The sequence below is a fragment of the Nicotiana sylvestris genome, chromosome 8 (genome assembly GCF_000393655.2).
Source record: "Nicotiana sylvestris chromosome 8, ASM39365v2, whole genome shotgun sequence".
In the NCBI taxonomy this organism is placed as follows: Eukaryota; Viridiplantae; Streptophyta; class Magnoliopsida; order Solanales; family Solanaceae; genus Nicotiana; species Nicotiana sylvestris.
This window is the reverse complement of record NC_091064.1, coordinates 7,500,244-7,511,859: the sequence shown is the minus strand read 5'-3', so window position 1 is coordinate 7,511,859 and position 11,616 is coordinate 7,500,244. Positions and strand designations below refer to the sequence as shown.

Sequence of the window (11,616 nt, the reverse complement as noted above, 5' to 3'; positions counted from 1 at the left end):
TGGGGCGTGATATCATTATTTCCAATGTCTTCATGCTTCACGTACATTTCCAACATTTTTATTAAACTCCCGGTATTCATTCGGAGTCCCCAAAAAATCTCTCAGAGTTTCATCATTCTTGATGTTAAACTCAGCGTAACAAGCAACCCCTTGCGGAGTCACAAAATATGGATATCTTCCGGTTATTTTAAGATTCAGCGACTGTTTGCTCAACCTCATTTTATTGCATAACAACGATACCAGTCTATCGTACCCTACTATAAGTGGCAACTTAACATGACTCTGTGGAGATAAACTATAGCTCACTGAGTTATTCGCCACCACAACCCCACTCCCTCAACCTCCCCCCAATATAATGAAACCCTTACTTTTCGCTCTTCAAACATTATGAAAAAAGCTTGAGAATTTAACAACAAGAAAAATTTATCACAAAGTTGGAGTATTTCTGAATGATTTTTCTCAAAACCCTTAATGCCTTTAAATCAATGCCCAATCCGGGGGGAGGGTCAAATTTTTGGAAGTAAAACGCGGTTTAAAAGGGCGTTTTACATATTTGAATTATTGTTATGCCAGTTAAGCACAGAGAGTTATTGGTGGGCCCACAAAATATGTAAAACGCGATTAATTAGAGAGTTTTATATAAAACGCATGTTTTATATAGTCATCTTATCACCTAAAGGTAAAATGTTATATCAAAAAGCATTTTATATAAAATGCGGTTCATAACCCCGTTTTATATAGAAATATAACTTTTTTTTATACTTAAAAAAGTGTTTTGAGTCCAAAAGAACCACATTTAGGTTCCGGACTCCAGCTATTAGAAGTTTAACTTTAGTTGTCACTTGTCTCCTTATTTTGTCCAAATATTTCCTTAGTAGGCGTTTGGACATAAGAATTGTAAAATTCCAAAAAATGGTGAAAATTTTTTCAAGTGAAAATGGTATTTGAAATTTAGAAATGTGTTTGGACATAAATTTCCGTTTGGTTTATTTTTGAAGTTTTGTTAGTGATTTGAGTGAAAAAATTTTAAAAAAGCTTTTTGGAGTTTTTAAAATTTTTGAAAATTTTCAAAATGCATCTTCAAGTGAAAATTAAAAATTTTGTGAATAAACGCTGATTTCGAAAATAAATAATCTTTTTTTTGGAAAAAAGGAAATTTTTTTTATGTCCAAACGGGATCTTAGTAGTACCTTAGTTTAAAAAATTTCAAAAATGGCCAAAAAGTGGAGAATGTTGCCGCCCATTTTACATCGACAGTGGAGAGGGATACATGTGATGGCGCGTCCTGTATCTTACCTAAGAGGACTGTCGAAATCTTTTTTGTTGGTAATAGCACGAGCTAGTCAGTTTTCGGATTGGTCATTTAAAAATAGTCAGCGTTTGCAAAGTTATTTAAAAATAACTACTATTTTGCTGCAACACGAAAAGTTCCAGCATAATATACTGGAGATCGGTGCACTTGTGTATGAACTTCTAGCATATTATGTTGGAACTCCAACACGCGGAAAGTTTCAGCATAATATACTGGAGATTGGTGCACCTGTGTATGAACTTCCAGCATATTATGCTGGACCGGTATATTATACAGGAACTCTAGTATAATATACTGGAGTTCCAGTATACTTCCAGTATATTATACTGGAATTCCAATATATTATACTGGAGTATTTTTTGGATTTTAAATAATATTTTCGTTCAGATTTATCTTTACATGAAAAGTGGCTAAATTTCGATTACTTTTGAAACTGTGCTATTTTTGAATGACCACTTGTAAATCTGACTATTTTTGAATTTCTCCTATTTTTGCGTGGAAACTGGTAGTAAAAATTGTGTGGGTTAGCCACTTTTTAAAGTGGTATTTACTTTGTATCCATCATTTTTAATGCTTAGTAATAGTAGCCACTAGTCTATTAAAATTAATATGGAAAAATGTTGTTACATTTTCTTCTATCTCTTGACCCCGCCTTGGCCCAGCACATCTTTTTTGCTTCATTGTCAAAAGTCCTTGCTCTTTGTTCCTTTTCTCCTCCTCGAGATCGACCAGGTGAGCTCATCTCACTAGCCAACCCAGTTCCCTCTCTCTTTCTTTCTTGGGGATTAGGTGACAGACTATACAATTCAATATCGACCAAATGAGAGATACTGCACTCTTATGAAATCTCAAGCTTTTCTATCTGGTTTGCTACTTGGTTTGTAGTTTATGTTTTCTTTGGTCTAAAACAAACTTTAAAGTAGAGTCTTAATTAGCAGCAATTAAAAAGAGAAATAAGGTAAACAAGAGATCTTAATTAAGAGCCAGAAGTTTCCTAAATTTCAAAATGAAAGTTAAGGACAATAGGTCCTGAACTTACAGTTATAAGTTCAAAAATTAAGGACACTTGGTCCTGAACTTCGAGTTACAAGTTCAAAAGTTAAGGAAACTTGGTCCTAAACTTAGAATTACAAGTTCAAAAGTTAAGGACACTTGGTCCTGAACTTAGACTAACAAGCTTAAAAGTTAAAGACAATAGGTCCTGAAGTCCTGAACTTAGACTAACAAGCTCAAAGTTAAGGACAATAGGTCTTGAACTTAGGCTAAGAAGTCCAAAAGTTAAGGACAATAGGTCCTGAACTTACAGTTACAAGTTCAAAAGTTAAGGACAATAGGTCCTGAAATCCTGAACTTAGACTAACAAGCTCAAAAGTTAAGGACAATAGGTTTTGAACTTAGGCTAAGAAGCCTAAAAGTTAAGGATAATAGGTCCTGAACTTAGACTAACAAGCTCAAAAGTTAAGGACACTTGGTCCTGAACTTACAGTTACAAGTTCAAAAGTTAAGGACATGTAGTCCTGAAGTTAAGTTCAAAAGTTAAGGACATGTAGTCGTGAAGTTAAGTTCAAAAGTTAAGGACATGTAGTCCTGAAGTTAAGTTCAAAAGTTAAGGACATGTAGTCCTGAAGTCCTGAACTTAGAGTTCCAAGTTCAAAATTTAAGGACATGTAGTCATGAAGTCCTGAAGTTAAGTTCAAAAGTTAAAGACATGAGCAGAAGGGTATTTTCATCAGGGCAGTTAAAGTTTATTAAAGCAATGGTTAAAGACTAAAAACATTTTAAATAGTGGCTTAAAAGTAAATATATGTGTTATTAGTGGCTAACCGTGCACTTCTCCAAGCTAGTATAGCTGATGAAAGACGCTTTTTCATGACCATTTTCATTGAGGTAGACACTTTGAACACCCCCATTTAAAAAACTATTTAATGTTTAGCCAATTTAACTAACTTTAGAGAACTAATGGTATTGCTCGCTTGCTGCTTCTTTTTCTTCGTGGACCTTCAATTGAATTTCAGAAGTTAGGCTCTGCGAGAGCCTAAAGTCATACAGAATGCAATCATGGTTAGCAAAGTCTTAAGTTGTTATGAGGTAGCTAAACCTTTAAAAAGTAGATAGGTAGATGTAAGTCAAAGAAGTAATGGGGAGAGATTATTAGCCAGGATTTGGTATTGCTTCAGCTTAATGAGGACACTACCCTTGATAGAAAGGTGTGGAGGTCGAGAATTAGAATAAAGCTTAGTAGATAGTCGTGTGTATATTCCACCTACTAGTAGGATTAGTAGTTAGCCTTGTATTCTAATATTGGTAAATCTCTATTACTACACGTTGTTCATTATGTTTTCTAAATATCTTGCTATTGTTACTGCTTTCTTTTCACCTTTCCTTGAGATGGGAATCTATCGAAAATAGTCTCTCCACCTTCAAGGTAAGGGTAAGGTCTGGGTACACACTACCCTCCCCAGCCCCAACTTGTAGAATTATATTGTGTTTATTGTTGTTGTTTAAAAGGGGTCTTAAACGACTTTTGTTAGGGGGGGGAGGGGGGGTTGCATGTATACCAGGTTTTGGGGTCACAAATGAGCTTAAACCCACTTTGAGAGAGAAAAATTACAAGCCTATCCACTTTACGATCAACTTCAGACTTATCGAGTCTGAAGTTAAAAAATAAATTAGTCTGAAGTGCAATGCACTTAAGGCCAATTAAGTGTAAAGTGCAAAAATTACACTTAAAATGCACTTAACGCAAGATAGGTCTAAAGTGCAATAAATATTTTCATGCACTTAAGGTCAGAGAGGTCTAAAGTGAAAAAATTGCACTTCATATGCACTTAAGGCCAATAGGTCTGAAATGTAACCAATGGTTTCATCCACTTAAGACCAATAACTCTGAAGTAAAAAAAATTACATTTTCAGATGTACTTTCGACCAAATAGGTCTGAAGTACAATCAATAGTTTCATACACTTAAGGCCAATAAGTCAAAAGTAAAAAATTTGCACTTCAGATGCACTTAAGACCAAAAGGTCTAAAGTGCAATCAATGTTTTCATGCACTTCAGGCCTATTTGGCCTTAAGTGCAAATTGCCCAAAAATAGAAATTTGTTCTTCGAATTTTGACCATCCAATATACGATTTAATACCTAAATCTACTCTAAATGAGCTCAAATTTGAAACGTAACCTCCAAATATCATCAAGAACAAACCCAATCATCAATTTGTTAAAACAACAATAAATCTAACGAATCCATTTTGCAATTAAGAAAAAGAAGAAGAAGAAGAAACCTTTAACAATAGTAAAAAATAAAGCGTCATAATAGCTCACAACTGTAAAACATCATAAACTACCTTGAAATATGTTCACAAACACCATATAAAATCATTGTCACCCGAACAAGAAGAAGAAGAAGAAAGAGGGGGAAAAGGCCTAAAGTTGTTTAAACTTTGAGTACTAATTAAAAAAATTTTAAAAGTGGGTACAGATTAAATGCGGCAACCAAATAAGACGCCCCGGACAATTTGTACACTTTTTGGACCCCTTAATTGAATGGGCGCCATATAAGGCCCAATTTACAGCCCAAGCGATTTCTCGTTTCAAAGAGTTTGGAACTTAAAAAGTGGCAAACTATGAAATTTTAGGGGGATTTGCATTTATACCCGCTTTTTGGGTTACGTTTTAATTTATGCCCGTTTGGCAAAAAAAATTGTAAGCGTACCCACTTTTTTGCGTAACTTCAGCATACGGGGCTGAAATAGCAAAGGCAATCACGCAAAACTTCAGCATTCTAGTAGACGAGCCTGAAGTAGCAAAGGCAATACGCTGAAGTTTTTTTGTCCTGGATAAGATGCTGAAGTTATTTAGTTTATTTGTAAAAACTTCAGCACTAAAATAGCTGAAGTTTTTTTGTCCTGGATTCATTAGTTTTGTCATAAAGCTTTTTCAAAAACTTCGGCAGAAGATGCTGAAGTTATTTAGTTCATTTGTAAAAACTTCAGCACTAAATAAGTTGAATTTTTTTTGTCCTGGATAAGTTTTTTTAAAAACTTCAGTAGAAGATGCTGAAGTTATTTAGTTCATTTGTAAAAACTTCAGCACTATATAAGCTGAAGTTTTTTTGGTCCTGGATTCATTAGTTTTGTCATAAAGTTTTTTCAAAAACTTCAGCAGAAGATGCTGAAGTTATTTAGTTCATTTGTAAAAACTTCAGCACTATATAAGCTGAAGGTTTTGAAAAAGCTTTCTAACATACTAGATAAATAATCACCTTATTCTTTCATAGTGTATTACTACTATAAAATAACCAGATTGCCAACAGTATCTAAATCATAAATTTTGGAAACAATAAACGTGAAAAGAACAGAATTACGTGGAAATATTCACAAATTATTGTCTACTAACTTACGTAATTATTTATAATTTATTTTTAAATAATCTGATAAACATACTTATGGCAATCATCCCATAAACTGAAGTTTTATAGCAGCACCAACAACAGCAGAAGAAAGAAGAAGAAGAAAAAGAAAACGAAGTAGGAGAAGGAGGAGAGAAAGGTACTGAAGTTGTTAGTGTGTACAAGTTAAAACATTTAAAAAAAATGGGTATAGGTTAAATGAGGACGATCAAATAGGGCGCCCATGCAATTTTAACGAAATTTGATTGGTCAACCGAAATTAATTATATTAATGAAAATATATATTAAATATGAAAAATATATATACATTGTTTTGTAGAATACATATCTCCCTTAAAAGTCCTCCAAAAACTACAAAAATTCCTAAAGGAGAGTAGTAGAACACTTCTGACATTCTAAATTGTAAAACAGAGCATTAATTTTCTCTGCTTGTGTTGTTGTAATGGGGATCGAATCAACGTACGAGATTCACCAAAACGCTTACATCAAGCTGATCCTCCACGCCCTAAAGCACAAAACCTCAGCCGTGTCCTCCTCGGCCGTGTCTCCGGCGACGATGCCGTCGAAATTGTGGTGTCGATTCCCTTGTTCCACTCGCAAATTGGCGTCCTTCCTCCCCTCGAAATTGCCCTAATTATGGTTCGTCACTACACTTCATATTTCAATATTCACTGCGTTCAGCTGCAACTGTATATAAATTTTTGTTCTTGAACATCTTATGTGTATATATATAAAATGGATTTAAGTTAGAGTTTAAGTTAGTTCTATTTACTAAGCGCTCAATGGTAAGTAATATGCTATAACATGTTAAATTACAATGATGGCATATATATTCATTACGCTGTTAGTCCTTTGGTTTTTTTACACCATCAGTGTTGTTAAATAAAGTTACCGGCAATTACCTTTTAAGTGACCTAATGATGTAAACATTTTTTGCACTGTCAGTGCATAGAACTTAAACGCATATGGATTTAAGTTATATACAATGTCAATGTATTGAATTTGAATTTTTACACCAGTATATGTAATTTAACCTATTATAATATGTTATTTACCATTTATTCCAGGTTATCACTCAATGTTGTTAAATAGAGTTACGTGCAATTGCCTGACCTGATTGTGTAAATTTTTGTTATATTATGAGGGCATAGAACTTAAACTCTACGACAACTGTACATACTCTAAATTGAGTTAAAATTGTGGTTCTGCCTCTGAGAAAATGTGTATTTGTGTTTATTTATATATGAAATTTGAACCAATTGCCGCAAAGGAATAGCGGATATTTTGATACTTTGCATTTGCTGACTGAAAATCTTTTTGATCTGCCTCTAAGTTCTGTGTTTAATTTAGGATTGTGATTTTGTTTTATTTGGACAGATAGAGGAGTATTATTGTGATAAAGGTTTAAGTATTGTTGGTTATTTTCATGCCAACGAGAGATTCAATGTTTCCGAGCTCGGAAATGTTGCTAAGAATATTGCAGATCACATCTACCGATATATCCCTCAAGCTGCTATGCTCCTGGTACCTTTTTGTTGACTGAACATCCTTTGTTTTCTTATGTTAATCGAAAAGTTTGGATCTTTGAATTGTTGTTAGAATTTGCTTAAGCCGAGAGTTTTACCATTACAGTTGGATATCAAGAAGTTTGAAGTTTTATCAAAAGAGGGGAAAGACAGGAGTCCCATAATGCAGGTCAGTACATAGAGTTTTATGGAGTCATTGGGTTTTCGAATTGAAGCTTAACCGCATGGATTTTATCATTTTTTTCTCCCCTCCATCCAATAAGTGATGACAAAGTTCAGAGTCCTCAATCAATTCATTAGTATTATATCCTGACCAAATTTTCCTTATATGTTAAGTCCCACCTAGGCCCACGTAGCCTTGCCAAGGTCCGCGGAGCTATCTCACTTTGCTCACTTGGTGACTTGAACTCCCAATCTCTTGGTTGGAAGTGCAGTGTTTTTGCCAATGGAGTAACCTCCCTTGTCAGATTAGTGGCTACATTCATGCAACTCGAACTTGAACTTTTATGGGATTTGTTACAGGAATATCGTAGCAAGTCATATATTTGTATAACAAAATCTAGCTTCTGTCCTTTTTTTTCCTTTTCAGAAAGGTAACATCTAGCTGCTGTCTTTTTCTTTCAAACAATTCAGAAAGCATGCTAGAATTAGTTGTTGCGCTGTAGTTGGCGTAGTCTCATTGAGTTATGCTTGGTTTTCGTCTTCTATTTGATAGGAATTACTCATTTCCCTGTGCTAGGAGTATTGCTTTTGATTAATTCCAAACCATTCCCATTAAAATGTTTTCTATGATGGTCAAGTAATAATTCTGCCTTCTATCATCGGTTCCTGGTGAAGAGTTCTGGTTTGCATCAAAGTTTCTAGGTCTCTGTTGAATGTTCATCTTGGCTTGTTTTATGTTCTTGCACATAAGCTGTACCTTTTATTTTGAGAATTTTGTGACCAATATATTGGTTTCGATATATAGGCTTGGAACATCAGTGTGTTACTGACTATTTCTAGGTGAAAATTTTAATCTCTAAAGTAGTTCCGTTAATGTATGCCTTTTGCTTCTTGTTCAGTTTTACACCAAGGATGCATCTAGGAGTTGGAAACTAGCGGGATCAGATGGAAGCATTCGTTTGAAAATTAAAGGGCCATCAGCAAATATAGTCCTTGTAGATTACATTTCATCAGGGAAATGGAAGGATATTACAGATTTCGATGATCACCTTGATGACATAAGCAAGTAAGAGCGTTATAATGTACACTGATTGAACTCGCCAATATCTGCATTCTTTGTGAGAGTCACATGTGTGTTTCTGCTTTTGTTCATCTATTGGTAGGGACTGGGTGAACACAGAGCTCTTCAATTGAAGTTTCTATGTGGCGCTGGCAATCGTTTTGTTGTTGCAGTCCCATCGGTGGTAACCATTCCTTCCAGTGCAGTTGCTGAGTTTCTGAAGAAAAGGATTCATCACTTAGTAGATTGGAAACGCGAGAGAGATTTACCATTTCAGTAATGGCTTTGTGATCCTATAGAAGGTAGCCCCGGGGTTATATTCTCACAAAAGTGCGCGCAGTAGTACATGTGCATGAAATTACATATCATTTGACCTTGGTGATGACTGATGATGAGGTTTTACTGAACTTTGCTTTCTATCATAGTCCAGAATGATTTGAATTTAGTTGTCTTTTTTCTAGCAAGTTGCAACTATTTATCTGCAACGAGGAAACTCGTAATATTATCATAGTTTAGCAAGTCCAAATTAAAAGCTTCAAATTTACTCTAGCGTGATTGTGGAACTTATGAAACTTGTTTTTCTGTTTGAAAACATCATTATAGGATGAAGTTCACGTTCTAACACTGAATAGTGTTTGTATTTCTCTAATTCCGGGGAGGGGGGGGGGGATCAGAAAATAACCGGATTATTTACAACTGTAATTGAAAAATAGGCACAGTTTCAAAAGTCATTGAAATTTAGCCACTTTTTCGTGCAAAGATAAAATCTGAACAAAAACACCCTTAAAATCCGGAAAAATTCCATCATAATATGATGGAGTTCGAATTTTTTACATGAGATTCCAACATAATATATTGGGATTTCATAATGTGCTGGAGTTCCAATATAATATGTTGGAAGTTTATATGCAGGAGCTCCATAATCCATGATATTATGATGGAACTTTTCGTGCGCTAGAGTTCCAACATAATATGCTGAACGTTTATACACAGGAGCTCCATAATCCAACATATTATGTTGGAACTTTTTGTGTTTCAGCAAAATAATGGTTATTTTGCATTGACTTTGCAAACACTGACTATTTTTCAATTACTATCCAAAAACTAGCTAGCCCGTGCTATTTTCACCTAATTCCATTTAGTTGTCACGGCCCTCAGTCTACAGTCTTTTGGATTAGACTGTATACGAGATAGAATTATTATATAAGAAGGTACGATAAATGATAAAATATGATTATTTAAAAATAAGAAAGGGCAAGATGAGAAAAAAAAATAAGTTAACGACACGACCACACCTAATCGATCGTCACATAAAGTGACATTTTTCGTCGTTACATAACGATGAATTTAATGATATGATACAATAACATTTAAATTACAATCAAAATAAATATTGTATATTTAGTAACAATACCATACAATACAATAGATAACCACCATCCAAATAATGTTGTTAGACTGTGCACCCATTAAACAAATCGGAAAATGGCTCAATATACCCCTCTACTTTCAAATATTGTTTACATGTACCCTTCGTTATACTATTGGGCTATCCATACCCCTACCGTCATACTTTGGAATAAAAATACCCCTATTGTTTTACTTTGAAACAAAAATACCCCTATTTTGGATGGAGTGCCACGTGACAACACCAGATTAAAACAACTCATTTCTTTTTTTTTACCTAATCCGTTTTTAAAAAAACCCACAACCCGACCCCTATTTTCATTTTTTTCCACCTTTTTAAATTTCAGTTTTTAAAAAACGAAAATATTTTGTTAAAAAACAAAAAAAATTATTTTTACAAATTTATTTTTCCAGTTTTTACAAAACAAAATTCTTTTAAAAAACTGGAAAAAAAAGAAAAAAATATTTTTCAAAAACGAAAATATTTTGTTGAAAATAATGTTTTCAGTTTTTAAAAAACGAAAATATTTTTTTTGTTTTATCTCTTTTTATCCCCACATTTATACACATTAATTTTGCTATATCATCCAAAATTACCCCCCCCCCAACACACCCACCTACCACTCTCTTCCTTTTTTTTCGTTTCATATGTTAAATAAAATTTCATATACCTTATAAAAAATCCTTTATTTATAGAACCCAAAGAAACTAAAACCCTTTAAAAAAAAAATCAGTTTATAACAAAATATTTTCATTTTTTAAAACCTGAAAACATTATTTTCAACAAAATATTTTCGTTTTTTGAAAAATATTTTTTTTCATTTTTTTAGTTTTTTAAAAGAATTTTGTTTTGTAAAAACTGGGAAAACAAATTTTGTAAAACAGAATTTTTTTGTTTTGTTTTTTAACAAAATATTTTTGTTTTTTAAAAACTGAAATTTTAAAAAAAAAGAAACTAGAAAAAAATAAAAATAGGGGTCGGGTTGTGGGTTTTTTTAAAAACGGATCGGGTAAAAAAAAGAAATGGGTCGTTGTAAGCACGTGATTTTTGCCCTATATGAGAATTACTCCCAAAAAATTCAAAAAATAAAATGATTTTTCTTTGGTGTGCAATTTTGTGATATTTGTTATATTTTGAATAATTATTGGCATTTGTCTGTGCGTGTTTATTTGCTAAATTAATAAAAAATACAAAAATATGTCGCATTTTGCATGTAGGATTTAATTCTACAATTGTTAGTAATTAAATTTGTTTTACAAAAATTAAAAATTACAAAATAGGCATCGTTTGCATTTCTAGCATTTAATGTCCAAATATACGATTTTATGCTTAATTAATACTTAATTGTGCGTTAATTATTATTGGGAGTTAATTTGCACTTTTATAACTTAATTTAGTTCTTAATAATAGTTTAAGTATTTTTATAATTTAGTTTTAGAAAAATAAAAGAAGAAAAGAGAGCGAAAATATAAAGAAAGTCGGAATTGGGCCTCTTCTTCAATTTCAAGCCACAGGCCCAAAAAATGGCCCAATCTTCCCTACGACCCAGTCCATTTCGAACTGGGTCGACCCAGTCCATAACCCAAAAGACCCAAACCCCTTTGTCTTACATTTTACAACACAAAACAAAAACAAAAAAGAAGAAAAAACCCTAAAAAATAAGAAAAAGACCTGCCCCCCCTATCTTCCTTCTTCTTCTATTCTTCATCTTCCCAAAAGCTCCAACTCCATCAATGGCTG

General features: G+C 33.3%; 1 pseudogene; it reads left to right on the top strand.

Annotated features, from left to right (window-relative positions):
- The first annotated feature begins 6,105 nt into the window (after nucleotides 1-6,105).
- On the top strand, nucleotides 6,106-8,919 carry LOC104237808 (ER membrane protein complex subunit 8/9 homolog; annotated as a pseudogene).
- The last annotated feature ends 2,697 nt before the right edge of the window (nucleotides 8,920-11,616 follow it).